The sequence below is a fragment of the Astyanax mexicanus genome, chromosome 5 (assembly GCF_023375975.1).
Source record: "Astyanax mexicanus isolate ESR-SI-001 chromosome 5, AstMex3_surface, whole genome shotgun sequence".
NCBI lineage: Eukaryota > Metazoa > Chordata > Actinopteri > Characiformes > Acestrorhamphidae > Astyanax > Astyanax mexicanus.
In genome coordinates, this window is record NC_064412.1 from 7,870,001 (window position 1) to 7,897,562 (window position 27,562).

General features: G+C 37.3%; 1 long non-coding RNA gene across 1 annotated transcript; it reads right to left on the reverse strand.

The window, feature by feature from the left end:
• Positions 1-195: 195 nt before the first annotated feature.
• On the reverse strand, positions 196-27,562 carry LOC111193691 (uncharacterized). Its single transcript, XR_002650628.2, has 4 exons — positions 27,281-27,562; positions 622-692; positions 407-500; positions 196-302 (listed from the first exon to the last, which is right to left on the reverse strand). It is a non-coding gene; the product is annotated as an uncharacterized LOC111193691 (long non-coding RNA).

The window sequence follows — 27,562 nt, forward strand, 5'->3', positions numbered from 1 at the left end:
TGAGGAACAAACATTTTTGAAGTGTTTTAGCTCCAAGGCGATTTCTCCTCTTAGATACAAGTTCTCCTGCCTTAGAAAAAAACTCTTTCACAGGGTACAGATGAAGATGGTGTGCATAAATATCTAAGTGCAAGTAGATAAAGGTGTGGATCTGTTTTGTGGTTATCTTTCCAATATTTTAACGGATCTTGTGTTACTTTCAGCCAGGTAGCGTTGGACCTCAATTATGGAATCTGCTGTCGTTTTAGTTGTTTTCTTTTTCCCCTCAACCTCCATATCCAGAGGTTTCCAGAGATTGTGCCCTAAAAACAATACAGAAAATAAATCTTTAATAATAATTTGTTTATTATTACATGCCAAACTGATACAGAAATATACAAATAAACAAAGGAATGTGTTTTCATACCTGACCTGGGTTCTGATCCATGTGCTAGGTTCTCCGTGCTAGGTTCTTCTTCTGCTGGGTCAGGCTCATGGCTCCTCATTTCAGCAGCACACACCTACAATAAAATAAAAAGTTAAGTTATCTGAATACAATTAAACTCCCTTACCAGAAAAGAGTACAAACATTTTCAATAAAAACATAAATAACAGTAAACAATGTCTAAAGGAGAAAAATACCTTATTCGAAGTCAAAAGATGATTCCAAAATGATTCCAGACAGTGGAACACGTCCTGGTTCGATCCATAATCTGTGAAGGCAAGCAAAATTACAAAATTCAAAAGCAACAGCAAAATTCCATCCAACAAATCCGCAACATGTCGATACAGTTTGTTTCCTTATAAACACAATTTGGCGCGGCACATCCAAGCGATACACTTCCTGTGTCGGTCACGTGATTTTTGTTTAAAGCAATACACGCATCAATACGGGGTTTCACACTTGTGTGCTCGGCGCAGTGCTGACGCACCAGTGTCGTTCGTCCCATCACTAGTATTTTCTAGTATAAAATCCTGTGTTTATGGTCAGTAGTGATGGCAAACCAAGGCTTTCTGAAGCACTGAAGCCTTTCTCCTAACTGTATCGGAAAAAGGTTAATTACGCAGAGCTTCATAACACAGTGGACATTAGTGGCATCTGATGGCCGAAACTTGAAAGTGCTTTGTGTATTTAGATTTTTTTATTTTTTATTTATTTATTTTTTTTACAGCTTTTAAAACTGTTCCAGTGCATTAAAATGACATTTGAGGTTTAAATAAAAACAACTGATTAAATGAAATGGCAGAATACTTTGATGTATGAATAAATTAATGGATTATATTAAAAGACATTACACTTTAATATATTTTGAATTAGTATATAATACACTCAGTGTGTATCTTGATGAGGCACACTGGAGAAACTACACGTGTAATTCAGTTTGCAGTAACATTGTTGCTTGTTTCTCATCACCATGTTATTAATCTGTAAATTTATACCAAATTCTAAAATGATATTATTCACTATTATTCACATCCTCCCAAGCAGGGTTTGTAACACGTTTAACGTTGCATTTATCACTAGACCATTGCCTATTTTTCCATAGACAAGGCTCATGTGGATTTGCTGCATGGGGTATATGAAAGAAAGAATTTTTATGAAACAACTTTATGCTCATGTATGGAGTGAAGGTGCTAGTGTAGGGGGTAGTGGTCACATTATTTAATGGATGTGGTTATGTACACGCGTAATTCAGGTTTTATTTACGAATATAATTTTCTCTCTCTCTCTTTGTCGGTGCGCGCCAGGATTTGCTGCTTTTGAATCTTTCACTAAAGCAGTCACATGATTGTTTGCCAAAATGAACCTCCGGACGTCATTGGTCATGTGATCAATGTAGAACGAATCCAGCATCGACGCAGTGATTCGGACCAATGCATGTGTCGTTTTTTTGACACGCCTCGAAGCTTCAAATTCAAGGGTAACAACACTAATGGTCAGATTAGACTTGTTTTATTTCTTTTTGTACAGTTTTGTTTTCTATTGTTTTGTCATTTTCGATTATTAAAAAATCCACTCTGGTGTTGGAATTGACCTGGAGGTATTTTGACTCTTCTTCAAATTGAAACTTCGGAAGTCATTGGTCACGTGATCAGTGTAGAACGAATCAAGCATCGGCACAGTGATTCGGACCAAGGCATTTTTTTTCTATTTTTTGTCATTTTCAAATATTAAAAAATCCACTCTGGTGTTGGAATTGACCTGGAGGTATTTTGACTTTTCTTATCTTTAAAGTTCTTGGAATTGACTGACCTTCATCTCTAAAATGATGTTTTTTTTCTTTACTTAGTTGAGTAGTTCTTGCTTCTCATAATCTGTATTAGAACATTACTCAAATATTCACTATTCACAGTATACCTGTAACTCTACCTCTTCACAACTTTACAACTGATGCTCTCAAACACTTTATTAAGAGGAATATCATTAAGATGGAGGACTGAAACTGAAAGCTCACATTTCAGGTGAATATCTCTTAAATCTGAATAAGATGTGCAAAGCTGTCATCTAAGCAAAAGTTGTCTACTCTGAAGAATCTAAAATCTAAAACATATTTTTGGTTGACCAAATAATTCTATATGGTTTTCTTCATAGTTTGTGTGACTTTAGTATTAAATTAATCTACAAGGCAAAATTTTAAAATGACGTAAAAAAAACACTGAATTTAAGGTGTGTCCAAACATTTGACTGGCACTATAAACACACACACACACACACACACACACACACACACACACACACACACACACACACACACACACACACAAACACACACACAGACATATTCACACACAGTAAGTTGATTGTGCTGCTGGATGAGCAAAGTGTGTCACATTAACCAAACCTGTTTAGTCTCACTTAACCTAATTTACTTGAGTACTTTGAGTGGGTCTTTTATCTTACAGTAAAAAGCTTGCTTCTGTTTGCTTCTGCTTTACCTGACGCCATCATCCATCCAACTTTTTCATCTTTTTTTAACCCACACAGTTTCTACCCATCATCCGTCTCTTTCATATGGTTAGGACAGAGGTGCATTATCGCTGTCAAGCAGATACAATTAGCTCTGATAAGAAATGTAATGTCCGCGTAAGGATGAGTGGCCATTACCAAAGGCCTGGTGTGTGTGTTTGTGTGTGTGTGTGTGTGTGTGTGTGGGTATGTGGGCATGTGGGTGTGTGTTTGTCCCGACCTGTCAGGCTTGCCCAGTGCCGGTGTGACGCTGTGATTGGAGAAAATGGAGATAAAAGCGGTGGCAATCACAAAAAGCCCATGACATTAACACCTTTTATAGATTCCTCTATGCGCCACTTCATGATGGGGGCCATCTCAATGGGCTCTGATTGCTGCTGTCAGGGCAGCGCACACGCTCTGAGTATGCACCCGTAAAAAATTCAAAAGAAAGAAAGAGAGAGAGGGAAAAATACTGACGGATGTGTTGTTTGCTTTGATGCTTTCTCAGCAATTTGTGGAGGCCAGACCGGAAATGGGCAAGTTAGAGCTGTGAGTGTGTTGGGTCTCATGTCCGTCATGTGTCAGTGTGTATTTGTGTGTGTGTGTGTGTGTGTGTGTGTGTAATAGCACCAATTTGACTGTATAATGAAATACAGAAACACAAGGTAGAACATTGTGGGCCCTATCTTACACCCTGTGCATTGCTATTTTACACCATGCGAACAGTCTATTTTCACACATTTAGCCTGCATCGCTTAAATAGCTTAAATGCTTGTGAATAAATCTACACCAATGGATGTGGTGGTCTGGATCTAAGGTGTATTTAGGCACGTTTCTCTTGTATTGCTATCTTGTTGGTGGACAACACAGGTGCTTTACTGAGTAAATACAACATAGACGTATGTCAACAGTCGGATGTTTTCATACTATCTTGGCAACACAGGCACACTGTGAATGCTCAACACTTGTACACCACCATTTGTTACACAAACACATGAACACACATGGACTTTTAAATCAACAATAAATAGAATACAGAATAAATTAACATTGTTGTATACGTAAATTAGCTGCTTGCGCACCTTCACAGTGTGAACGAGCAATTCAATTTCCTCCACTGAGAAGCTGCAGCAGTGAAATAGCAATGCACCAAATTCATAGCGCACCTGACTCTTAAATGGACTTGCCTATATGGGCTCGACTATATATTGCAAAAATAGGGCCCTTTGTGTGTGTCCTTTAAAAACTTAAACCTAGCCTTATGTACTTTTAATTTTTTATTTATTCAGTGACTTCTGTGAATCTTCCAGTATGTAGCATAAAAAGAAATAAATTGTGGTGTCTACAATATATGCTTTAATATATACAATGGTAAATATATAACAGTATCTGTGCTGCCTAATTCAATATCTGGAAAATAAAATGTGATAACTACAATAAATAGTTCAGTATCTGTACAAATAATGCAGTATATACAATCGATGATTTGGTCATTACAATAAATGATGGGGTCTCTACAGTATTTTTTTTTAAATAAATGTAAATGACCTGTAACTGTCTGTAATGTGAATGAATATGAATGAGTCTGTTTCTAAAATAACATATGGCATATACACACATATATATTAATTCCCTTCACCTATACATGGTGTTGTAAATTAGGAGATGGGCCACTTGTTCAAATATAACTGGAAGTGTTCTACCTGCTCTACCTGCAATCTCCAGCCTCTGGACTACGATACCCAAAATGCACCACACACTGACATCACAAAACATTACCAGAAAGCTCATCACCTGAATATTGGACACACAAGTTTCACCTCCTATAAATACACCTTTACTTCACTTACTCCTCAACAAGTATTGATGCTTCTCCACTATACAAAGCGTTTATTCCCTGCCTGTGTTAGCTCCCCAATTACAACCCTGTTTTTGTATCTTTTCAACCCTTTTCAATCACTTTTGCCTGCCCTCTGATATTGCCTTGCTGTGTATGACCATAGGACTGTTTAACGTGTATGGTATGTTTACTCCCTCCTGCTGCTGTTTACTGGTGTTGACCCTGCTTGTTTTGACTACTTGTTGTACATATACTTTATTTAATAATGCATTTTTCTTGCATCTGTGCAGTCCTGTCCAGCCATGACTGAAGTGGGGTAGCTCTAATCGATGTGGATATCTGTGCATATGCAGTTGTAGAACAAGCTGGGAAATCATGTTCATTTGTGCATTATAAAACAATACGCTACCAAATATTAATTATATTCATCAGCTTTTTAGATTTTTGATTTCTTCTAGTTTAGAGATCAGATCCTAGGGTGAACAGACTTTCCTACAAGGCCTCCACCACCAAGCCTCTGGATATGTATTCAATATTAGACTACAGTCAATAAGTGAAAAAAGTATTTTTGTCACATTAAGACAAAGTGATCATAGCCTAAAACGTCACTTCTTGACTTTTTTTACTAATAAGAAATTGATGTATGGACCCACATGCAGGTCTTCAGGGTGTAGAGGGTTAATCTGCTTGACCTCTAAACAAAATCGACCTGAAGGAAAAAAAAAAATCCTTACATGTGGAGGACATCCTCACGGCTCTGCTGTTAATGCGTGGTCATCCTCAAGTCACACTGAAACATCAGGCGTTCATCGCCATGACAACGTAGCTGCTCCGTTTCAAGCCTATTTTTAATGACGCTTTCTAAAAAAGAGCCACTACTTTCACAGGTGCATTAACATGTATTACACATTCATTAACACAACACCAAACCCTTCATCCACACTACTCTAATTAACATGTAAAACACACTTTCAGCTGGAGGACCAACCCTCCACCCCCCCCCCCCCCCACCACCACAGCCATTTCATTTCTATTACCGCTCATCTGTAATTACTGATGCACTCCTGATTCATTTGTGTTTTATACTGCAGTTTAAGATGATCAGTGCTGTGTAAATCATTTGAAAAATCTACAGTAGATGGAGCACAAAACACAAGGTTTATAAAAGAAAAAGTAGCATGGCAAATATGCTAAAATAATCAACTATTATGTTTCAATTGCAACACAGTAAGTAAATTTGGATTATAAATGATCACTGTCATCTAAACCCTCTTTGGATCTGCAAACTGGCAATTATACAGGATAAGAACACAAAAAACACTCTCTGAATTTTCAATGCAAGTCCATGTAAAATTATTTTATGATGTATTATTTATTACAAGTCATTCTGGAGCATTTCTATTGATCCATTCATTCTCAAATATTGACACAATTCTAAGAACATCTTCATTTAAAATGTGCTAACGAGCAATTGCACTGGGTTTTCCACCTAGTGTGTTTAGCAGAAGCAAAGAGAATAAAATATATGTTTTCATTTAGCCAAAAAAAGCTTTATTTTAGTCAGTCACTGAGATAATTAAATAAATGCCTATGTGTAGACATCTGTAGTGTGCGGTGTCATAGTCCAGCTAAAGCTGTGAAGAATTAATGATCTTAAGTTTTAGGCCTTATACTTACAGTTCATTGATTAGCAAAGGTCTTATAGTTTCTGTAATAAATACTTGGATATTGGTACAGTACTTTTTTTGCTTTATAAATGTAATATTGACGACATTAAAGCTATACTTCAGATTCTTCTATAAGTAGCTCATTTATCTTTGATGACAGATCTGCAGACTCTTGGTTAGATTTTAATCTCAGTGTCTTCATGAGGGAGAGGCACCTGGAATAGTTTTCTCAGCGTCTTGAAGGAAGGAGTTTCTGGAGGTGCTGAACAATAGTTGCTTTGCTTTCTTCAAGCTCCTTAAGCTCCAGCTCATCCCAATTAAATCACCTCAAATCACCATCTCAGTTCATCAGGTTTAGATCAGGGGATTAATGTGGAGGACTAACACCTTTGTTTTTTTTACTTTTTAACTACATAATTCTCCTTAAATGTCTACTTCTGCTAAAATCGTGGTGAAACTGGCCAAGTACCAAGACTGAGGTAAGAGTTTAAAATAATGTGTTATATCTTTATAACTAGTGCTGTATCTCTGAAAACATTTTGTCCTTTGAGTTTTAGAGCTGTAAAATTGACTGTAGGGAGAAGGCAGGTAGGCGTTCTTTGCTGCAGTCCTTTTAGCCAATCAGAGGCGATATGTTTGCATGTATAAATATTCACGAGCAACAACCAAATCCTGTCTTTCTTCAGAGACCAGTACTTAAGTGATCTAAAGCAGGGCTAAATAGAAACACTGAAGCATGAGGAATGATGTCCCTTAATTGTTTTCATGTATTTAATATTAATCGATAGTGCAAAAAATAAATTAGATAAAGAAAAACCTTGAATGAAGAGGTGTGTCGTAGCTTTTGATCTCTAATACAGGGCCAAATTAACACCAGTACTACTTACAGTACACATTTACATTTACAGAAAGAGTATATATGATTTTAAATAGTATGGCCCACCCAAATGCTGAGAAAACATCAGTTAATTTTATACTGGCAAACTTGCTGTGCTCCTGAAAAAGCTTCAGTCTTAGTTGAAATGTTGTTGTTGAGTCCTGACCTGTGTGCAGTGGAATATTGGACTATTCCTCAAGCATAAAGCAATTTTTATGGATGCATAAAACCAGCTTAGGCATGTTTGTTTCTTGGCCTTGGACAGAAGCACTTTCCAAGAGCAGTGCTTCCATAAATCCCAGTTTGGAAGCTCATGGTTTTTTATATAGAGAGCGATGCATAGCAGAGGTTCTGACTAAATTGTTTTTTAATTATTTTTGAGGCTAGTGTTTGGTCCATGCAGTCACTATTCTCCTTAGATGCAATTTTTATTAAAAAAAAAAATGTTCAAAAGTTTACAATTTCTGTTTAAAAGTTTGTGTATTAAATGCAAAAGGTGATTTCTGACAATTCTCACTAGCTTTTACTTCTACTGCACAGCTGATTAACCTCTTGAGAACTTTGCTGGATGTTACTAGATAATATACAGTATCAGTCAAAAGTTTGGACACCCCTTATATTCGATATTTTCTCATTATTTTAAAGTAGATTCTAAAGTCATCCAAACTCTTCAAAATGGAAACATTTTGCTTAGATGACATCTTAGCTGGAATTTTCTCAGCCAGCTTATGAGATAAAGTCACCTGAAATTCAGGTTTTCAGTTAACAGCTGCACTGAACTCGTCAAGAGTTAATTACTTTAAATTTATTTTTTATTTTTTCGCCTCTTAATGTGTTTGAGGGCATCAGTTGTAAAGTTGTGAAGAGGTAGAGTTGGTATACAATGAATAGTTCTATTTTAGGAGAATAAATCAAATAAGTAAAGAAAAGAAATACTGTAAGAAATAAAAGGTCAGTCAATTCGAAAAGAACTTTAAAAGTATCCTCAATTGCAGTTGCAAAGTCAATCAAAAAACATTATGATGGAACTGGCTCTCATCAGGATTTCCCAAGGAGAGGAAGAGCAATAGTTTCCTCTGTTGCACAAGGTAAGTTCATCAGAGTTACCAGCCTCAGAAACCAAAAGTTAACAACTCCCCAGAAAAGCTTCTTCACAGAGTATTTTGGTTTGTTTAACACTTTTCAGTTACTACATGATTCTTTATGTGTTCTCTTATAGTCTGAATGACTTCAGTATTCATTTACAATGCAGACCATTTTAAAATAATGAAAAACACTGAAAACATTAAGATGTGTTCAACCTTTTTGTGGACACTCCTTCTAATGATTGCATTCAGCTAATCTAATTTTCACTAATTGCTGACACAGATGTGCAAATGCACACACAGCATGTCTAGTCATGATAAATGCCAGGTGTGGGATTTAAACACTGAACTGTGGAGAAGTCCTGTCTTCTCTGGAATGATTGAACTCTAGTGTGGAAGTTGGGGAAGAGATGGGAACCATCATGAATAAAAAGATGTTCCAATATATTAGTGTCTCACACTGTATGTCTCCCATAATGGACAGAAAATGTGCATAACATTTTAGTCCAAACCACAAAATTTTTTTTTTAGCCCAAAGCCTTTCTGTTCAAGTCTGACGTAAACAGAGTTCAACAGGGTTCAAACAACACTTCAAGCTGTAATGGGCAGTTCATGGAAAAGACAAACATGTCTGGTGGATTGTTCTGTAATTTTAGGTTTTGTTGAGCTTCCCTGACAAGCGGAAATAGTAGAGCCATCTGCACGGATGACACAAAAAGGGCATCTGTCATATAAGCAGCATCCATATTTGTTACTTTGCCATCGGGAACAATCATTGCCAGGGAAATAAAATGACATTTGAGAGCATGCCATCAGCAAACGTCTGCCAAGGGTGCTGATGGAACGTGATGAACCAAGAGGTTTAGTCGGAACAGCTGACATCTCGCACCCTGCTGGCCACATGGGTGGCGGAGTAAGGAACAGGGAAGACATTGTAGTTTATATGTGAAAAACTGTGAACAAAGAAAAGGCTTGGAATGGTGATTCTATGCTTCTTCCTCAGTTGCATTAAAAGTGCAAGTTGTACCTGGCCAAACCAAGAAACCAGGGAAAGTTTTCTATCATGCCAAACATGGTCAATTTAAGCAATAGATCACGAGAGGGAGTGTTTTATCACAAATAACATCACGGCTGTGATTTGGTCTTAGGCACAAGCCGAAGGCAAGTGCCGTAGAGTAATTCCACAAAAACTAGTAGTTCCAAGTAGTTCCACAAAAACTGTAACAGAACTGAAACTTAACTACAAAACGGTGTATGGTTCAGGCAGACTAACACCACGAAAGTTAGCTTGAAATCAAAATTGGGAATAAGCGAAGATGGTAACATTAGGAGCGTGAAATAACACTAATACTCTCCTCTCCTGCTCCGTGGAGTCGTCTTCAGGTGAAAGCTTTACTGCTTTACTGCTTGTTTTGCTGGGTGGTGTTGGTTTTAGCTCAGCATTAGCGTAGCCTAGCCTTGCTGGTTAGCTTTCTGGCTGTCAGACGGCATTAGCCGAGCGATTTTCTTTCCCTTTTTTCCACGAAAGACGAGCCAGCGCTGCAAGCTGCGGGCGAGCGTGCCACGGCTGAGCGCTAGCCTTAGCTAACGCTGCTGCAGGTGTCCTGGGTGTATACGCCGTCACTCTGCAACGCGTCGGCGGAGTGATACAAGTTTAGTGTGAGAAGGTCGTGATGTTATCACATATATCAGCACGGCTAGAACACTTCTCAACCAATCAGATTGTGAGGTCGGAACTAACTGTTGTATAAATGCATTTAAAGTGTAGGTGGCACTATAGAGCTGTTGGAACACATATATAAAAGTTTAATTCTAGGTAAAAAAAAAAAAACAGCCTCAGAAGCAAGACCATCAAATTTTGTGAGCTTTTCTTTGTTGTAACCTCCATAAAACACCTGGCATTACCTAAACCGCCACACTCTTAAGATACAAACACGCCAATGTCAGAGCTCATCTGCCTCTTAAAGGGAATGACAACTCGCACACTGATTGGTTTATTTCATGTTACGCCCAAAGCACACCAATGATTCATTAAGGGAATTAGTAATTAGTATATGCCTTTTGCGCTTTTTAAGCTGCACAAGTTGTAATTTTTGTACCCTCATCATACCAAAGACACACCAACATGCCTTAAATTCAGCTGCGTGATCTGTAATTGACCAGTGCACAATAGATCACTAAAATAGAGCCCTAACTGTCAAAACTGACTGTGATATATATTTTTCTACACTTCTGTTCTTTGATTGTGAACAAAAATGAGTCTAAATCCCCCCATAGTCCTCTGCTTTTTTTTAGTTTAGTTTTATGCCCTTGCTTAGCATAAAACTCTAAACTCTCTTTGCTTTCTTTGATCAAGACAGATCAAGTCTTACCCTTTGCTCTTAAGTGGTGTTGCCTTCCTTGTCTGAGTTTTGCTCACTGGACACATTCAAAATCCAATAGTTTGACAGACCAACAAGTCAGTGAATTCAGACACAAGCCTAAATCTGAAAATCAATAGTTACATGCCACTCAAAATGGGAAAAAAAGTTTTTTTAGTTTAGTCTTTGAACTTTAAGGGGAGGTAAACATCGATACCTCCTGAACTCTTCAAAATAAAGGTGCTTCAGAGGGGTCTGTGAGTGTCATGATGCTGTAGAATAACGATTCCCAATCCTAGAGGCCCTAGAGGGTAGAGCTCAAAATATCCAGCCTGACCTGGCCAGGGCCTGCGCATGTTCTGTCTGAGCTCGACCTGCCCTGTGCCATACACTCTTATTTTGAGCCCAAGCCTAATTTAAACTTACATACCATAATGATTAATAACTGTTATTTTTCACATTTTAAGAAACTAAAAAGTGGCTATCACATTTGTAAATAGTAATGAACCCACTGGCAACATGAACTGCAATTGATAATCATTTGCCTAGTTTAAATTAAAAATGTGCATTTACTTGTGATCAGTGTTGGGCACGTTACTTTGAAAAAGTAATTAGTTATAGTTATTAGTTACTTCTCCAAAAAAGTTACTAGTTACTAGAGTTACTAACAGAGTTACTCCACTACAAAAGTAACTAGTTACCAGTAAAAGTAACTATTGCGTTACTATTGCGTTACAAACCCCCCCCCCCCGTGAGGTTTTTATTTATTCAAATCAAGCAACAGGTGCAGTCAATCGTAAGTTCAAGATTTTTTTATCAACTTCACTGTGATCTATAGTTCTATAAATCCGTTTTCAGCTTCTCCTCTGTGGTTGAAAGGCAGCTGTTCTGTGTGTGTGAGGCTGGTATCACACACAGCTGAACTTGCCGGAGGGCGGCTCTCTCTATTGAAATGAATAGGCGTGTTTATACTATAGGCACACTAATACTAAAATTTCATTTCAAGTCGCCAGCCACAAAATATCGTTCTGCCGGCCATAAGTTTGAGACCTCTGATTAAAAGTGCTCACTACAGACTACTGTCTTCTTCTGAGGATGATCCTGCAGACCCCTAGAGAAACCCTGATCTCATCCTCCTCTCCCTTGTGACTCTCTCACACACACACTTGCGCCTTCAATAATAAAGTCAATTTATTTCAACGCAGTTACTCCCATCACTGCTTGTGATTCATTAACGTTCAAATTCTGATGAGATTTTTAATATAAATATCCATGCTGATAAAATTGTGTCCTGTGTGAGCATTTGTTAATATTTAAATTCTGATGAACTACTGCTTTGTTCACATCCACTGATTATTAGTTATTAGTTATTAATATACTAATGAAAGTTATTATAAAGTGTTATCCCCAACATTTTTTTTTACTAAGTAGCGCATTAAAACTGAGCTTTTTAAAAAAACATTTTAGAATGTTTGAATGAGTGAAAACTGTTCAGAATTATAATAATTAACATTGCAACACTAAAGAAGCATAGACATATTTGCTAGTATTTCCCACACCCTTGGACTGGAATGAAAAGGACGAGGGGTGAACTTTTAGACATTTGGGCAAGAGTTCGTGGCAGCTTTGCTGGAAGCCGTGAAGCTGAAGCCACCCCACAAGAAGAGATACGGGAAAAGAAAACTGAGAAAAGAGAAAGTTGCTCAGCACACAGGTGTGGATCAATCTTCCAAAATAGTTACAGTTCTATTCATAACTCCACTTATTTAAGAAAAATGTTTATTAAGAAAATATCTCTGAAATATTAAAGCACAAACAATGCTAACAATGATCCACAGGCATAAACATCAGTAAATAAGGCTACAAGAATGATATCTGAATTATTTTCCACTAATTTTATATTATTTAACATGGTTTAAGAATAGAAAATTGTTTCTATTGGTTCATTTTTTTTATATAGTGAGTTTATAGTCAAGTGCAAAAACCCAAAAAACAGTAATATGCTCTGCATTGCATTGCACTGTACAGCACAGTGACCCAGAAATCTCGGCTTGACCTGGCCAGAGTTTGGGTCAGGTTTTGGGTCGGGTTCAGGCAGAGAATCTAAGCTCTACTAGAGGGCCACCTACCCTGTGTAATGTATCCTGAATTTAATTGACCTCTGATGTTGAATGTTGGGACTGGGCATGAACTCACAACCAAGTTTACTGTGTTCAAACTGAAACTAACTGATTCAAATATCAGCTATCACTGTTAGCATTGTACCAGGTTAGCATTGTTACAGATACTAGTTGATAACAATGCATTTTACAGTATTTTGCCATCCGAACAGCATTAATAGAGATAGTATGGTATCACTTTGTTTGCACTGTCCATTAAATCCTCTTTTAGATGTTCAATTAACATTTAATGGATATTAAACTGAATGTCTATTAAATGAAACTGAACTCTCAATACTTATGCTTAACTTAATACTTATCTTAAGGTTAGGGTTAGGCAGAGGGTTACATTCAATAGAGAATCATACACATTAGTTGAGCATCTATGAGACATCAACATCAATAGTCTTGTCAATAGTATTTTTGCACATTGCGCTTGAGTTGAGAAATATATCTACACTGATGGAAGTGAGGTGTGTTCAGGTAAATATCTGGCATATTGCTATCTTGACAGCAGAAAACACAGGTGTGCCACTGACTGATTAAACCCTGACATCCATATCTATCTAGACTATGCTTGTGCTCCAAGCGCGTTGAGTGTGTGTACACCCCTACTCATTACACACACACACATGGACACGCAACAGTTTGCAAACACAACTTTTACATCAACAATACTAAATAAAAATAATACTAAATAAAATAACGCTCATCTTTTCAGCATGTACAAACAGGTCAGTTTCCTCTGAGAAGCTGAGAAGCGCAGAAGCACTGCGCCATTAAACTAGCAATCTGCCAAAGTCAGAGCACATATGGCTCTTAAAGGGAATGGCTCTTAAAGTGACACACTGATTGGTTTATTTCACATTACACCCAAAACACTCCCATAATTATTTTTTTAATAATTAAGAGAAAAACATTATACAAGGTTTTCCTGCATTTTGAGTCACGAGAAGCGTATTTTTTGCATTCTCACGATACTAAAGACACACCGACACGCCCTAAACCCAGCTGCACAGTTGACATCTCGTCTATAGATTGCTAAAATAGGGCCCAAAACCTGCACCTGCTCAAATCTGCTCACAGTCCTCAGTGGGAGAACTGTGTGGAGACCTCAGTGTGAAGATAAGACACAAAAAAAAGAATCCCAGCCCAGTAGTGTGCAAACAAAAACAAGAAAATGAAAAAAAAAAAAAAAAACATCAAAGCAATCGGGGATGATTCTGGCACCAGCCTTAAAATGAAGTTCATTGAAGATAAAATGTTTATGGGCTGTCCCATGACTTTCATTTGTATTCATATTTCCCCTCTGTCTAAGCTGCTGTGACAGTCCAACATACGCAGAGCAAATCTCTTCCGTCTAGACAGACTTTCTTAGAGGAATCATCAGAAAACTATCCACTACTAAAGTGTGCTAAAGTAAATCATCATTCGTTCCTGATATTCTAATTAATTCTCCACTAACAGGCCACTTTCCCGAAGCTTTAGTTTACACAAACTCACTTCAATGTGTTTGGCCTACTAAACACCAAAGAACTCCATCTGATCCAAAACTTTAAAGCTAAAACTTGACAGCCCCACTTCATTAAATAAATAATCTTATATGTTATAAATAAATTACTTCCAGAAACGTACTATGGTCCTCTGGTTCTTACTGTAAAAAGAAGAAAAACAGTGTGCAAATAGTGTGCAGATCCCCCCACACTGAAACACAGGTGCAGGATTGAAATCAAATATTGATTTAAATGCCAAAAGTCTGTATGTTTAAACAACAAGGCTAAATATATTCATCAATAAATGCTAATTGTTTTGACCCATATGCTTCATTAGGCAAAGCCAACGAAAGGGAACAAATGGCTTTATATTGGACCACAAATATACAACAAAAAGGCTATATATATATATATTAAAATAGAAACATTACAATAAACTAACCAGTGTATAGCTGTTAAATAATGAGAAACAATATAATGCACGCAGATACACCATAAATGGCACACCATTAAAAAGTCCTAATATCTAGTTCTCCATTGAATCCTTAAAAGCTCTATTTACACCAAGGCAAGATGTGTCGCAATGCTCATTGCTATCTTACACCCCACCAACAGTCTATTTTCACACCCTGCACCTGCGTTGTTTAAAAAGTCATGGTGCTGGTAAATGTATCTATGCCAATGGGCATGGTGGACTCAAAATTAGCTCAAAATTGCTATCTTGGCAACAGAAAACACAGGTTTCCCCTTGACTGAATAAAACGTTAGCAGTTGTCAACATTCAGATGTCCATTGCTTGGCAGTGCATTGTCACATGGTGTTCAAAGTAAAAGTCTAACAAGACTCACATTGCAAGAGTTATATTTCTTGACAACATGTGACCCACACTTTTAGGGGGAAACAGCAGTTAGACTGCTCTTATCCCAAGTTAGTCTTGTCATAGTCTCTTGTTCATAATCTCTGGTTCATACTGTATAAATACATTACTAAAATTTTAACTGTCTGTGCTGCTAAAATTATGTCCCACAAAAAGACACAGCCCTGAATGAAAGCTCATTTGTATATCAATGTAGGCCCAACATTACATTAATTACATTTAGTACATTTATTAAAGTATTTTCATATTTCTTTAGAAAACAGTACTGCAGTGCAACAATTTTAATCTCAGCAAGTTAAATCCTTTTAAATCTAACTTAAAGCAGCACTAGGTAGGATTTCCTTGATTTTATCTCTTTTAAAGAAGTAAAATTATAGCTTGAAACTCACTGCAGCGCTGCATTGAGGTGTAATAGGGGGAATAGCGGTGCTCTCGTGTCTGTGCCGGAGCTCAAACCAGACTCTGTAAGTTTTCCAAGGCGGCCGCGACCAACGCTCGCGAGAACTGCGACCTGCTTTCCGACCTTTAGTTCTAAAAGTTCTACAAGGACTACTGGTTCATTCTTTACAAACTGACATAGAGACACTCTGGCAGAAGCTGGAAAGAGACCGAATATGTCTGTGAAAGCCAGAAAATGAGAAAGAGAAACTAATCCGCCTAAAACATCTATTACACTCTGCAACTGTAGAGGGAGCCCATGAGCACAAAATCTCAATCCTACCTAGTGGAGCTTTAAATATCTGAAATATCTCACTTCTGCAATGTTGTGGGGAATTTATAAGAGTATTCTACTTATTTTTGCTTGTTTTAGGCATTATTTCCAGATAAAGTAAATAACCTTTTATCCTGAACTAAGCAATATTATCTGAAAAATACAATAGGACAGTTTTAGTAGACTAGATCATTTAAAACCAGTTCAGGAAATACATTATTAATTCTTATAATAATAATACTTTATTCATCTCAAAATGAGAACGATTAGATATTTAAATTGCATTCAAGAGGATTTAACTTCCTAAGATAATTTGTTTTGTAGTTTGGCAATCTTTTTTACAGGTCAATAAACATTTTGAACCCTAAAAAGGAGTTGCACAGCAATAAAAGGTTAGTAACTGCTGGTCTAGATGTCTTATTCACAAATGCTGAGCTGCATGTGCAGCAAATCAAGAGAACTACCTGTGATTGTGCCTCTGATGGTAATATCACAGCCTGTTTGAGGGTGATTAAATATCTTTGAGGGTATTTTTATTTAAAATCTTTATTTCTGTACATCTCTCTCCCTTTTATTCCCTCTCTCTTTCTTTTCTGAGGTCATAAGGGCCTGGGTTCAGGGTTTCACCGACTACTCCATCTGTCACGACAGGGACCCTGTAGTGTTGATCCTGAGGTTGCCACTTAAATCTCATCAACACACGAGAGCTCTCCATTCACTAGCTGACTATTGTGTTTGGCTGTTCAGGTGGATCATGTTTGATTTGGACTCATCTCAGTCCTGATGCTCCTTTGTCTTTTCAATGACACTTTAGTAATATAAAAGGCAATACAGTGAAGAATGGGATGACCTGAATGAATGTGCTTAACACCTAAAATACACAGCCTGCCACCGGACCATAATGCATTTCTGTTTATTTAACAGTAATTCTCAGTAATTCTCTGGAATTCACAGATGAATAAGAACAATTATTACGGAGCTGTAATTAAACAAACATATTGTCATATACAAAAGTTTGGTCGCCTCAGGTCAGTCTTTGTTTGCTTGTAAAAGCACTGCAAACAAAAGAACTGCATATCTGAACGCATCTCTCTAATTAACAAAATATAACTGGTCTTCATAAAGGTGGCAAAAAAAATGGATTTATTGTGTATTTTAAGTTGTTCTTCACCTCACTGACCTGACTTTTTTTTTTTTTAATTTTAAGGATGTATAAATAGAAATTGATTAAAAAGTAAAAAGAAATAATTGTAAAAAGAATAGCTGAATTTGTAATGAAAGTAATATCCATTATAACATTTACATAAGATAAAGATAAATTAGATGAAATTCAGTCCTATACCTATTAATATGAAATGTGGGATAACAATTTATTTTGAGTGGTCTTCTGATACATAGACTATCAGTAACACAATAACAACATATCAGTGTAGTAGCAGTAGTTAAGTATCTGAATACATTGAGGTAGAAGATGTGCTGTTAATATGTTACATTAAAAATGTAAATATCTAAACCCAAGCCCTAAATCTGGCCAATTAACCCTTTTAAACCCTGTGTCCATTACAATGGACATTACATATTTCCTTTTTTTTATGTTTTGTTGCACATAATAGTAATTGGGGCCTGTTGTCCATCAGAATAGACCATGAACCACCCAATGAGCAAGTTTACCAGCCAATGAAACTGTAGCCCCTCCCACTGCACTGAAAAAAAAAACACAGCAACTCAGACATAAGGGCATGGCAGCACTAGAGCTGATGAGGCAAAGTAAGAGATAATTTGTACAAACTTTATGTGATTTAGAACACATTTTATAATGTTTATTTTACTGTTTAGAGATGGTTTTGAAATTGAAAGGTCAATATTAAATATAAAATAAAAATGCTTGACAATAAAATTGACATTGAAAAGCAATTACATATTTAATTATTCTGATTTCTTTTTAAATATAGAATTTATCATAAAACATTACAGTCCTGTTATATAGATAATATAGTTGAGCTCCAATTACAGACTGTTGGGGAGGATGGTGTGTATTGGATCTGTTACACAAATTGTGATTTCTTAGGTTAATATTTACAGACATATATATATATATATATTGACAATTTCCGTTTGACATTACACCACACATTAAGGATATCTATTTAAGTATTACATAAAAATTCACAATTGATAAGGAACATTACTGGCTAGCATGATTGTTATTGTCATAGAAAAAAAAAATATATATATATATATTTTTTTTTCTATTACAATTACAATCATGCTTTTCAATTACAATCATGTTCCTTATCAATCATGAAGGATTTTTATATAATGCTCGAATAGAAATGTCAGACAGAAAATTGACAAAAATCCTGGCCTAATAAGGGGTTAAATGCAAAAATCTAAACAATTGCAATCAGGAAAATGACTGAAATATGTGTTTGTCAAAAGTGTCAAACATTTAATTGCTCTTTGCTTTGAGGTCCTTAAAGCTGTCAAAACAGTCCATTAAAGACAATGTCTGTGCTTAAATTAGCCTTACATAATGGATCCATCCATAATGCACCTAAGGCTTTGGCTGTTTTCACAACTCTCCTCCAGATGAAAAATGCATCTGTAATGCAGGCAGGAGTGAGGCGGCCTTTTAATGAAGCATTCCATGTCTCTCGCCCTGTCTGCTACTCGCTCCTGTCTGCTACTCGCTCCTGTCTGCTACTCGCTCCTGTCAGCCCCAACTAGTGGCGTTTAAAGAGGTGAAACAGTTCAATTAGGCTTCACTCTGTCTCGCCAAATGCACTTTCATTCTCTAATTTAAAGTCACCAGATCAAAACACGGCGGCAGGGCCATGGCTCTCAGAGGAGCGTGTTTCAGAGCGCAGGGCAGGAATGCTTATGGAGAAATCTGAAATCCGTAGGTCTATTGTGTTTTCCAAACAGTTGCAGAGTAGAGGAACTCTTTAGGCTCAGGACGTAATTGTGTGTGTGTGTGTGTGTGTCCAGGTACATGGTGGCACGCTGCGCTGATGAGCCTGAGAGCACAGAGCTGGCCAAGGCAATTAGGCATTTTATTTTGAAATCTTCTTCCATAAAGGTACAAAGCATTTGTGATGATTACAGACTTTCAAGGAGAGCCCTATTATTCCTGTCTGATTGGTGGAGAAGAAAGCAGCTTCAGATGGCCTAAACTCTCTTTTACAAAGCCACGTTTCACGTCTCGGCATAAACGCACTTTATTTTTCTAAAAGAAAAAAGCAACTCTCTAATTACAGGGTATAACACTTCGAGTCCTCAGCACAAGAATCAATGGTATTGCATGTTTTGCTCTTTGCACAGAGATTTCTTACATTTTCTTGGATGGAAATGATCCAGTTTGATTTCTCTTAAACAGTAAAAAGAGATGAGCTTTTTATTTGAAAATGATAATGGTATTCCTGTCTTTGGCAATCCAGGCCAAAAAGCTACTATTGCACTTTGTAACTTTAATGAAGCTGCAAAAGACCTCCAGCCACAACACTGATGGAAGTTGTTGGTAAAAGTTATAGCCACTTAATATCTAATACAATAATATTAAGGTAACAAGTTGTATTTACACTGGTCATACAGCTTGCCTCAGCTGCCAGAGCCCTGAGAGTGCACGGTTGTCCTTGCTCTCTCTGGGTGGGTAGATGGTGCTTTTTCCCCTTATCACTCCTAGGGTGATGTTGATCAGCACAAGGCGTCTGTGAGCTGACGTATCTTTCCTCCGAGTGTGCTGTGATGCTACTCGGCAATGCTGCATCAGCAGCAGTTTAAAAAGGGGTGGAGTCTGACTTAACATGTATTGGAGGAGGCATATGCTAGTCTTCACCTGTCTTCTCCTGGTGTTGGGGTGTTACTAGTGATAGGGGGAGCACTAATGAGTGGGTTGGGTAAGTAGTCGTGTAAATTGGGGAGAAAATTGGAAAGAAAAAAATATATAATAAATTAGTAATTAGTAAAATTAATGACTTTTAATTCTTCATAGATAATAAATTAATATTTTAGTCAGTAACAAGTAAGAAATTGAAATTTTATTAACTTCTTACCATATCATTACCCACTTATTAGCGATCTGTAAAGTAAAGAGCTTACAAAAATCAATGCGTACTGTTATTACATTGAACGCTAATGTGTAACTACACAGTTATTAGAGTCTCTTATTATGAAGTCGGACCAACCTTATTTCTAATTTTCTAAAATGTTTCATAAAGTGGGATTTTAAAGAGTTAAATCAGTGTATTTTCTTTTAAATTATGGCTTGTAGAAAGAACACAATGCACTATACTAAATTTAGACGCTCAGAAATTGCAATGCTAATGCCAAAACATCAACGGTGATTCATATAAAGGTAAAGATCTGGTTACAGCTTATCTGAAGCTTGTTGACTCACAGAAGCAATATTTCAAAGACGCAGTGTACGTTGCAGAATAAGTGGAGGATGAAATAGTGTCACACTGCTCCTCCTGGGTGACTTAAATACTGCATGGGGCCATTATTTCCATTCCCACTGGCTCTAGTGTTTCAAAACCTTTTAGCCAAGCACGTTTTATTACATTTCATGTTTACGGTAGAGCAGAATGATCCGTCATCATGTGGAAAAGAAAAATAAAGCCTGTATTCCACAATATATTCCTTTCGCAAGCAATCTGACTGCTGCTTCTATGGCAGGCCTGAGCACGTCCTTGCAAAATACCTTTAAGATGCTTCCATGTCTGGATATATGAAACATAAGCAGCCTGCTTATCGCGTCACCTGGTTTACGCCTCTTACAGCATTTGCCTTCAGAGGTGTATCCTCAGCATGCTCAGACACAAGGGAGGCTGAAGGAACTACTACAAAGTGATTTTACACTGAAAATGTGTTTAGCATAAACTCCTGTCTGCCGCCCTGTGTAGTCCTGCCAGCCGTCACACACACCACGGCTTCAAAGGGATATCCTGGGACGAGCCAAGAGCTCTACCCGCGCCCTGGGAGCCTCCTGCTTCAAACATGTATCTAAAGAAAGACTGCAAAAGCACGGGCAGAAACGCAGCTTAGGCCTAGCCTAGCCTAGCCTAGCGCAGCTCCGAAGAGCTTACGGGAGGCTAAGTAGAGGCAGCGCCACCAAAGGAAATGCCTATTCAATATTTAATGCCTTTCCAACATAATCGAGCCTGAGCTCTCCAATGAGCCATATGTATGTGGCTGTTCGCATAATGAATGACATAATTGGTAGTTCTGTTAGCTTGCCTTTCCAACTCCCCTCCAAGGCCCATTTTGGCCCCATTGATCTGCGCTCTTACACAATCAATATTCAGCAGCGTGCACTCTGGCCAGAGTTAAAGAATAGCAGGAGGCTTGTTCGGATGCTGCTCGCGGAGACCGAGGCAGGCTGCATTGGCTGGCCTTGGGTTGTGCAGACAGCGCTCGGCGTAGGCGTTCATCAGCGTGGGAAGAGCTTGTCATGTTCCTACCAACCCATAGCTTAGCATCTGGCCTCGTGCTCCCCGGACAATTCTACATCAAATGCCCTCTCCTTCCAGCTTCAGCTGCCCACTCTCAGCCACAATACCAGCTCAAGCACAGTGTCCAGTCACCTCTTAACCTCTCAACCATGTGGAATCATCGTATCAGAACCTAATAAACGACTGTTTCCCCTGACTACAAAATGTTCAGTTCAGAAAAGTGCTTCAGATACCATTGTTAGAATCTTTTTATCTCATTCAGAATATACTTATAATTGGTTATACTGAAACACAGAGTAAAAAATGTGTATACGCAATTATTCTTAGTTTATCATATAATTCAGTACCGATAACATCCTAATTTATGAAGTAAATGATGTGGGCTAGGTTCAGCAACAGTATGTGCTGAAAGAATGAGGTCAGCTGACTACCTGAATATACTGAATATAGACCAGGTTATTCCATCAATGGATTAGATTTTTTCTTCCCTGATGGCACGGCCATATTCCAAGATAACAATGTCAGGATTCATGGTGCTGGAATTGTGAAAGAGTTCAGGATTCAGGGAGCATGAGATCATCATTTTCACACATGGATTGAGAGAGAGTTCACCACAGAGTCCAGATCTTAACCTCATTGAGAATCTTTGGGATGTGCTGGATGGAGAAGAGCTGCTTTGTGCAGTGGTCAGACTCTACCATCATCAATGCTGCTGCAAGATCTTGGTGAAAAATTAATGTAACAATGATTGAAATAAATCTTGTGACATTGCAGAAGCTTATCGAAACAATGCCAAAGTAATTGGTGTACAACAATCAAAGATAAAGACGGTCCAACTAAACATTACAGTGTATTTTTTTTTGGTGGTGACTTTTTTTTTTTGGCCAGGCAGTGTTTTAGACTTGTGTGTATGTATAATGACTTTTAAAATTCAATTTAAAACTGTCTGAGCAGTGGTAGGATGGTCTACCCATATATGTGAGTCTTTCTTGCTCCGCCAGCTCTGAGGGAGTTTTTCCTTTCCTCCACGCTCACTGGGAATTCTGTTTTATATATTCAATATGTTGTATATATTCAAAGTTGCTTTGTGACAACATCAGTTGTAAGCAGAGCTATACAAATAAATTGCATTTGATTTGATTTGATAATATCATTTAGTCTGTAGAAAAAATAAATTACCTTAATTTATTAAAGCATCTCTAAACCCACACAGTAATGTAGAACTCTGATTGGTCAGAAAATAAATCTGTATATATTAAATGCTTACAATGTAACCTAGTATTTTTAAGAAGAAAATTTTGTGGAAGTGGACATTTTTCAGGAAGATTCTTCTGTTCAGTTTACAAGGACCATCATTATAGGGACAGAACTGTAAAAAAATATTTTAAGCGCAAAATGAATATTTTCTCAAAAAGTAATTAAAGAAATTCCTAAATCTTTAAATTCTTAAATCTTTTTTAAATTTAAAAGTTGTATATGCTGTAGTATACAAACATTTGAGTTGATGAGTTATAACTTAGATCTTAAATCTTAATTTGTCTTCAACTTTAAGATTTTGACATACTTTGAATCTAGCATCATGATAAAATGACCAATATAAATGCTCTTTATTCAAGTGAATGTAGTTTAATGTTGAGTTATGAATTGATGCAAAAGGAAATAATGCAATATGTCAAATCAATCCAGTCACTAATCTTGCTACTTCACACACAATGATCCAATTACCCGACCGTACACACAGAAACAGGAGAGGATAGCTTCTATAGTCCCTATAGAACCCCAGATGAGCGATTTCAGGAGAACCAGAGATCATAAATCACATCTGACTAAATGTACCAAACTCACCAAGGAAGTGCACCTGGTTAGAGAAACAAGGCTAGTTTGAGAATGCACAAGGAGAATTTATTTATTTTTTGCTCTTTAAAAAATACATTTTGTAAAGAACCAAGTAAATGCTAAACAGGTCAATGCAATTGTTCTTGACACATATTTTCCTTAAAAAATGTCTCTTTACAGAAACAAAAAATATATTTTTACCTTTGCAACCCTAAAAAAATATTTTCAGATAATCTTTTATCTTTTTTTATCTTTAAGAGTATATCCACATATGCCATCCACTAATTTCCGGATATTTGATGTGGCCTCTAAATCTCTTGCCTTTGTCTCCTGTGATTTCTTCAATGCTTTTCCACTGCTTTTGCTTGGCGCCTTCAATTATGTACATTTTCTCATTTGTACGTTTCCAACAAGTGATTTTAAGGTGTCATCTTCTGAATGCTCTGGCAGATGGGTATTGTGTGGAGTCTACACTGTAGACTATGTAATCGGTACACTTTCTTTCAGGTTCATTTTCTATATTCATTCTGCCATAGAATGCTGTCTCCTGCTTTTGAGATATTTATCTCTTTGCAGTGTGGATCTTCTTTGCTGCTTCTTTTCTTTAATAAAACACTACACAGAAGAAAAAAAATCTAATTTAGATGTTTCAAGTTGCATCATACACCAACACAATTGCTTTCTTTTGGTTTACTTACTTAAATAAGATATTGAACCAACACATCTCAATACAGTGAATTCAAAGCACCTGTCTGTGCTATCCTTTAGTGTAACAGTTTGGGCACAAAACATCTTTTTTAAAAGACATATATATTAATTTAACATCTAATTATGCTACACACATACTCATACAGTACACATACAGATTCCTGTTGGTATTTTGGTGGCATTTGTCCAGAAAAGGCATCAACTTCCCCTGGCTAAGAGGTTTGATTGATGTTAGCCTGATTTTTACCCTGATGTGTGATCATGCCCACTACCAAATAATATATCTATAAACAAAAAAGGCCTTAATTTAGTGATCTATAGGCAAGAGGTCAACAGAGCACCATGCAACTTGATTTAGGGCATGTAAGTGTCTTTGCTATCATAACGTCAGGAAAAGTACACTATGCACAGCTTGAAACACACAAAAGGCATATACTAATTGTCTTAATTAATAATGGGTGTGTTTTGGGCGTAATGTGAAACCAACCAATCAGTGTGTCACTTGCCATTGCCTTTAAGAGCCAGGTGCGGTCAGATTTTGGCAAACTGCCATCCTGTTTATTCACGATTTGAAGGTGCACAAGCAGGTAATATACGGGAACAGCAATGTTATTTTATGTAGTATTCGGTTTGTTGTACATGTAAAAGTTGGGTTTGTGCACTGCTGTAACGAGCAGTGGTGTGCATATGATGAGCATGCGGCATGCCTGTGTTGCCAAGATAGCAATAAACATCTGACAGTTGACTGTAGTCAAGGTTAATCAGTCAGTGGCGCACCTGTGTTTTCTGATGCCCTTAACACACCTCAGTTTGAGACCACCACGCCCATTAGCACTGATATATTCACAAGCACTTTGCTATTTAAACAGTAAACAGTGCATAGTACATGGTACAAGGTTTGAAAATATTGTCTGGGTGTAAGATTGGGTCTATATAATTTTTCCTTTTGTGAGAGTGTGAGAAGTTTATTTGCTGTTTGGTAGCACTTTCATAATCTTCCATAAGGTTATCAGTCACTGCCAGTGTTAGACCTGGCAGCAACTGACCGGTGTTACATTCACTATTTGTCCAAATAGTTCCAGACATCACTTCTAATGTATGCATTTAGCTATTTTAAGTTGCAAACATTGTTGACACAGATGAGCAAATATACATATACAGATCTATAGAAAAAAACTGTATTATAGCTAGAATTCAATGCTTTTGATATAAGTTGGGATGTCTAGGGACTGGACAGTAGACGCAGGTACTCCAACAAAACTACATACTACATATATCACAGTTGGGAATCAGTACAAAAGAGAGAGAAAATTAATCAAAGCTTATTTAACTTTTCAGATTTGCAGTGGTCCACCAATCTCCTGCCTTGTGGAGGTGCTAAAGACCGCCCAGTACAGAGAGTAAATGGGGAAAGGAACCAGTAAACTGAAAATAGTCGCTGTTTTGAGGAGGTTTGCCACCGACAGTTTAATCAGCATGACTGTAAAGGAGGGAGAGGGAGTCATGGAGAGACAAATGTTTCAGTTTATCCAGATAAGAGATAAAACAAGCCTCGTTTTTAGTCTCAGCGTCAGCGCCTCTTGTTCTATCTACTTGGGGATTAATCAGATCTGCTTTCCAAAAAAGAGCGGAAGAAAAACACAAGAAAATAAATTACAGTCGTCACAACTTTCCTTTTCCCATCTGTCTTATTCCTGTGAGGGAGCCAGTTCTGAAACAAGGCATGTCCCAGACTCTCTCTCTCTCTCTCTCTCCTCCCTCTCTCCCTTTTTCTCCTGCTGTCTCTTTCTTGCTTTCTCTCTGTTTCCTTCTGTTTATCGCTGGCTTTCTTCTGACCTTCTTTCTCTCTCTCTCTCTCTCTCTCTCTCTCTCTCTCTCTCTCTGCTTCCCCCTTTTCTTTTTCCTTTGTAAATGCTCTGAAGACTTTTTCCCCAAGTCCCTAAAATACTCCCTAAACTCTGGTAGCTAACCCCTTTGCTTCAATAGTACAGATGCTTTGATACTGCAGTGTCACCAGGGGCAGAGTAAAGAGGCTGTGTCCTGCATACTACAGGACAATAACTTTATTTAAACAGAGAAAAACAGGGGGGGGGGGGGGGGGGGAGAAAGAGAGAGAGAGAGAGAGAGAGAGAGAGAGAGAGAGAGAGAAAGAGAAAAAGGACAAAAAAACAAGCAGAAATTATTTCGTAAAATGGCAAAGTAACTAAGTACAAATACTTTTTTTCTTACTTAAGTAGAAATGTTAGTTATCTATGCTTTATAGCAAATCTTTTTAGACCACTTTTAACTTCTACATTCTTACACAATTATCTGAACTTCTTTAATATACTTGCATTGTACTAAAATGTGTTCATTTTTAACGGGCATATACAGCTCTAGAAAAAATATGAGATCACATAAAAATTATGAGTTTCTTTGATTTTAACAAATTGAAAACCTCTGGAATATAATCAAGAGAAAGATATATGATCACAAGCCATCAAACCAAGCTTAACTGCTTGACATTTTGCACCAGGAGTGGCATAAAGTTATCCAAAAGCAGTGTGCAAGACTGGTGGAGGAGAACATGCCAAGATGCATGAAAACTGTGATTAAAAACCAGGATTATTCCACCAAACATTGAATACTGAACTCTTAAAACTTGAAACTATGAATATGAACAATTTCACATTTTCTAAATGACAATATTTTTATTTGGAATTTGGGAGAAATGTTGTCTGTAGTTTTTAGAATAAAACAACAATGTGCATTTTACTCAAACATAAACCTATAAATAGCAAAATCAGAGAAGCTGATTCAGAACCTGAAGTGGTCATTTTAATTTTTTTTTTTTCCAGAGCTGTATGGAGTTCGTTAAATATTTTTGGTCACTTAATGTGTGTGCAGATTATTGTAAAGAGAGTATATATTCTCTTCTTTCTGCTGAGAGGACAGCAACATTATCCTGCGAGACCCACAATCATTACAGAGTTTCTGCTGCAGTTTTAAATCTGTGCTTTCTACGAGATGCGACTTGTGTGAGCCTTTGCGGCCCTGTAAAATAGCCAATAAAAACTGGAAAATCAGTGCATTTCATTAAGAGGAAAAATAACTGGGTTGTAAAAAGATCCCAACTGAGCAGCAAATTTGCATATGCACTATTGTTAGATTAAATAACAATTCTAAAAACTCAATAAATGCGTTCTTTGGCACATTTACATCTGTTTTAATTGTATTAGAGACACGAAAAATGTCTTAAACTAGACACACGTTCTTAAAAAAACACATTTCTGCTAAATTATGCTAACCTTTCTGCTTCCCATCCACTGCTGCGCTGTTCACTGTGTAATTCCCCTCACTCCCTGTGTTCTCTCCGGTTCAGCCAAATGCAGGAAGATGTTTGTGAACAAAAGAGCTGCTATCGCTTCGCAAACTGCAACAAACATCTCCGTATCAGGAAGCAAAAGGCAACTCAGCGATAAGCAGGCGGCATTATCCTCATCACATGCCAAGTGTTAAATGCCTTTCCTCATCAGTGCGAACTCCCAAGCGAAACTCTAAAAAGACTGTAGTTCATCCAAACTCATAAG